The sequence below is a fragment of the Canis aureus genome, chromosome 30 (genome assembly GCF_053574225.1).
Source record: "Canis aureus isolate CA01 chromosome 30, VMU_Caureus_v.1.0, whole genome shotgun sequence".
Lineage (NCBI taxonomy): Eukaryota > Metazoa > Chordata > Mammalia > Carnivora > Canidae > Canis > Canis aureus.
The window spans coordinates 37675386-37680946 of NC_135640.1; positions in this window are offsets into that span (position 1 = coordinate 37675386).

The following is a 5561-nucleotide window of genomic DNA, read 5'->3' on the forward strand; positions in this document are numbered from 1 at the left end:
GGCAGGATAGGAGAAGGGAGCATTGTGCTGGGAGTGTAGCCCCTACTAAGGTATGGCACCTGGGCTTCCAGCTCTTTCCAGTGGCTGTCAGCCTAAAGCCTGACATGATATTGATGAATAAATGTCCAATGAGAAACAACCATCAGATGGTTGAGCAGCATTTCTCACAGCCCCAGGCAAACATATGCAGGAAGATAAACTATAGCTGAAAGGCAGTTTGGCCAGCTTCAAATCACAGCTATTAGTGGAAGTCACGGGAATCCAAGAGCTGTGTTCACCAGACAGGGCCCCTGATGCCCACGTCTCCTCTGGGGCTTCCCCGTGGCCCAGACCCCACATGTAACACTCTGGGGAGAGCACCATCTCCCTGGGACCTGTTGTGAAAGTATTGTCAATCTACAGAACATGGTATTATATAGGATGCCTTCTCTAAGACACCTGGGGTAGGAGATTTCAGATTACAAGTAAATGGTAAAATAGATCTCCACGTAAATGTTTTAAAGTAGATGGTCAAGGACTAGTTAGATAACTCACATCAGGGATATAAAGAGGTCAGGCTTTGGAGACGGAGAGCCTGTGAAAAAGATTTTCCTGGAGAAACCTTGCAGGGGTCCTGGGTGGAAGTGTGTATCCCCCTTCATCTCAGACCAAGAGACCCACATCAATGAATTGATTGGAGACCTTGGATTTGGGGAGACCTGGCGGATTAATATCTGACACTTGCTTGAAGAACCCAATGATGGGAAGCTGTAGGCTGTAGGGTTGCAGCAGCAGGGCAAAGATGGGATGGGAACACATGGGCATGAAGTCAACTTCTAGTGATGGGCACCCTGCACACTTAGCTGCTTCCCATGGACCAGGTATGAGTCCTGTCAGAGAAAGGGCAGATCTCAGAGTCTGTTCAAGGGAACCTCCTGGATGGCTGCTGGGACCACAGCAAAGAGATTCTGGGAGGTGGGATCTCCAACAACCAGGGGTCAGGAAGGGCAGCAGCTGGAAACCTCATGGGAGGGCAGGTGAACGCTCCCAGCAGGGCCTGCAGAGACCCCACGGAGAAAGAGCCAGCAGTCAACACAATCAGCGGATGTCATTTGGCCAAGCCCTACTCCTCTGAGTCCTTGGTCACATTAGGACATCACAGCTATGAGCCAAGGCTGATGCCTGAAGGAGATGGCTGTCACTGCTCAGATATTTAAATATCCATAAAGGCAGGAGGATGTGGCAAGAACCCAGAATTCAATCAGGCAACAGAGAATTGAGACAAGGAGATCAGCTGGGCCCTTAATGAAATGCCTGCAGTCTACACAAATCAGACGCAATAGTCAGGTAACGGCAGGACTTCAACCCAAAGGGCACTGGAAGAGTGTGGACTTGGAGTCGCCTATTATATAAAACACTCGGTTAGTCCAGGTCCAATTTTGCAAATAGGATTATGCTTTTATCAGCCAGGGTTTGGTTAGGAAAGAAAAGCACTAGGAAGTGATAAAACAAGGGATTTATTACAGGGATTTCGCTGGATGCAGTTGCGGGAGCTGGTTGGACAGTCTCCACCAGCCTGTTGTCTTTTTGTCTGGTGCTGGAGCTTGAAGTCGGCAGAGCAAGCAGTCAGGTTGGGAGAGGTGAAAATGATGACAGGCCTCATAGCTGTGCAAAATTAGAAAGAAAAATAGTAACGCCATTGGCCAATCTCACCAGCAGGAGTGGGCACACAGAGTTCCATGATTAGGGGTGCCTGATGGGGTTTCCACTGATCCCCGGGAGGTCCCTGGCCCTTCCATTCTTCCTGGAGCTAGAATATGATGGGAAAAGAAAAAAAGAACTATTCTAATTCTCATCCATCATTCCCAAACCCATTCTCCATCATTAATGAAACTGAAGGGTTGAATGAGGGCCAAGGGAATGAATGAGTTGCAGGGAAACAGGAACCAGGTCAGGAAGTAGAAAAAAAGAGCTTTTGATAAACTGTGTAGTTGTCACAACCCTTTCCTGTTCCTGTCCTGTGTCACTGGAGCCTCTAATCACCCCACAGGGCACAGCCTCGGGTATTATTATCCTTCATTTACAGATGAAGGAAGAGATAGGAGCGTGCTGCTGATGGGAGGGGTGGTGTGTGTGCAACGTTGGTGTCCTGACTCCCAGGAGCCCCGGGAACAATCTTCACTCATTTCACCCCCAAGCCTCCCAGCTTCATGGGACTGGGTGTAGCAGCACCCAGTAATAAGACAGGCCTTGAGGAGGGGCTCTTCTTCCCCAACCACCCCCACACATCCCCCATCTCTCACTCTGAATAACTGAGCAGCATCACCACACCTAGTCCCCGTCCCCTGAGTCGTCGAGGATGACAAGGAGGGATGAGCTGGCGTAGCTCAGAAACAGCCAAGGCCTCAGTGTCCCCGGGCAGAAACCAAGTAGACCAAAGCCAACACAAAAACTGGGAGAGGGTGTCATCTGGCTCCCTCCTCGTCTCACAGATAACAAATCATACAGAGACTTGCGACCTTTACTATTGAAGGGACCCCTAACTTGACATCTGTCCTTCTCCACATCATCACTTACAGACAGAGTTCAACAGGCAGATGCCAGAGCCTCACTCAGGGCACCTGAACCAGCAGAGTTTCAGACTTTGCATTTTTAGCAACTACCCCCTAGGAGACTCTGGGGGATTAGAGGTGCTGTGCTGAGGGTGGGGGGTAGAGAGCAGCATCATTATTCTCATTACACCAACAAGGAGAGGGCACACAGCTGGTTTGAGTAACTTGCCTCGAGTCCCACAGCTTTGGAGCAGCAGAGAGGGGCCCCTGGGACAGGGCCCCAGCCCTTTGCCTGCACCCTTCTGGCGAGAACTGTATGAGCATCACCTGGAACCCCGGGCAAACTGAAGGCATGTCTGGATGGGTAAGTGCACCCGTGCCTTCCTGCAGGGCCACCTCCAGGCACGTGGCTGTATAGCCATGCTGGGACGTGGATTTGTCGCAGCACACACATTTAGGGACAAAGGTGGGTAGCAGAAAACACGAAAGGTGAGTGAGTGCTCTGCGTTGCCAGCTCATCACCTCCTGCCCCTCCGGTAATTGCTTTGCAAGAAGGTGCCTGTATCTTGCTGTGTTCGTTTTGAGATACTTATTCTTCCCTACGACTCTGGAAGGAACAGACAAATGGCAAGAGTAGAGAGCTGGCATTTATTTCCCCCAGTGCCGTTTCCCTTGACTGCTGTGCCTGCGCAGGCTCCCAGGGCTCATGCAACTATAAACACACATGACAACTCACAGTTGACAGACGTGATTTGGTGGGGCTTAATTGATTCCATCTTTGCTTTCTCAATCAAGCCAGAAGACAGCATGCTTTGTAGCTTTTAGCAATCCTTCACCCCAAATGCAAATGGTCCTTGTTTTCATTCAGGGAGCACGTCGTGGCCTACCCACTTAACTCCTATGACATTAGGATCTGATGACTTCTTTGCATGTCCCTTCTGTTGAAGCCAGCTCCGCGGCTATATGAAGAACTCCTCCCAAACCTGACAGAGGATGCCTGGGGCCTGTGATGGGACCCAGGTGCTTCTGCACTAAGATAGCGCTGCGAGCGGAGCACGTTTGTCCACCCGCCAGGGGCTCCTGGCCCCACCGCCTGCCAAACCAGCAATTACACTCTGCAGTTTCCCTGATTAAAAAGTGTTTAAACATCTACTACTTAGAGGATACTTAAAAAGTAATAAATTAAAAATAGGGAGGAGAGGAACTTACATCGACTGAGCAGAGAAGGAAAAGGTCTGTATACACAGACAAGTTTTTTTTCTTTTTTCATTTCTGGAATGATCTCTTGACAGCTTAAAAATAAGCACTGACTCAGGTGTTCGGGGAGTAAAATAAATCTGAATAAGCTTACTGAAATTCGGGCAGTGGCCCATAAAGAAAGGGAATAGGCCTGCCCTCTTCCTTCTGATGGGGCTGAGTTTGCTTTGTGTGGGTTTTGAGCGAGGGGAGGGTCCCTGGCAGAGTGCAAGAGCGAGGCCCAGAAGCCAAAGCCGGGGTCCCCAGCCCCAGCCTGTACACCCAGCACCACACTGCACAGGGAGTGGGCTGGGCCACAATCAACTCAACACACGGAAGATAATTTTGTGGTGCCTCGTTACTTTTACTTTTTTAATTTTTTAAAAATATTTTATTTATTTATTCATGAGACACAGAGAGAGAGAGGCAGAGACAGAGGAAGAGGGAGAAGCAGGCTCCATGCAGGGAGCCCGAAGTGGGACTCGATCTCAGGACCCCAGGATCATGCCCCGAACCGAAGGTAGATGCTCAACCAGATGCTCCTGGTTACTTTTAGAAAGAATTTTCCAGTTTTTATGTCACCAACAGTCGGTTCGAAAGAACCCTGTTGACCATTGCTCCTAATTTTCAACAACTGTATCATTGCTGCCTCACATTCCAATACTTACTTCCACGTCTCTGAGGGCTCCCCTACCATTATATCGTCCCTCAAGGTGGTTTAACGATCTCTTTGGTAAACAAGCACTTCTTTGGGAATATTCTAACCCACAGTAGACTTGGCCACACCTGTCCCTAAAGGAGAAGTTGATTTTCAAAACCAAAAATTTGCTCGTGGCGCCGTATGTCAACGGCGAGAATCGATTCATCAGTTAAGGCGAACACAGCCACTCGAATCCAAGTCGCTCTGTCCGAGGTTCACACGAGCGTAGGTGTGCGGGGCTTCTGCATGGCACCCAGCTTAAAGTCCCAAGCTCCTCCACGTGCAGTGATGCAGGTCCACACAGCTTACATGATTCGCAATCTGCTCTCCGTGACTGGTAGCGGCCTTGGCACTTAGCTCAAAGGCAGATTTCTGGTTCTGCATATTGGTTATGTTACAGAAGTGGGTGGCGGGTGGGGCTGAGAAGTTGATATAAATAAGTGCTTGGAACGTATGTAATTTGTGCAGCTCACAGCTGTGTTCCTCACTGTCTTCCTGTCTGGACAGAAAACCAGCTTCTCTCCTTGATCTGTCTTGTGATTATAGGGAACTTTGTTTGTGGCTCTCATTGGGGATGTGCTTACCTTCGTGATAGAAATCCCAATGTCAAAGCAGGAACTAGTGGATTAGGGTCAGCTGAGCCGGGTCAGGCCCTGGCTCTGCCTCTTAAGGGCTGAATGACCTTCAGGAAGACACCTGGTTCTCCTCTGTCTCCTTTGGAACTGAAGGGTAACATACATCCTTAGCTAACTCCCAGAACCATTGGCAAGTGCAAGTGAGTATATGAGTGTGTGCGATCATGCCCAGAGTCCTTTATATGATGACTCTATTTGGTGAATTCAGCCCGTCCCTGGCAAATTTTAAAATAAACTAAAAGAAGGACCTATATCCAAAGCCTCCTAAAGGTGTTTCACTGTTATTTCCACAAAAGCAGTAGGATTCCAAGGATAGAGACTTGGGCCTAATATTATTCTTTTAAATCACTTCTGTTGTATTTTCCCAACTTCCAAATTAATGCATGCTCTTTCTACAAAAACTTAAAAAGAAAAAACAGCATACCACTCAACACAAGAGATAACAATTCTTAACACGTT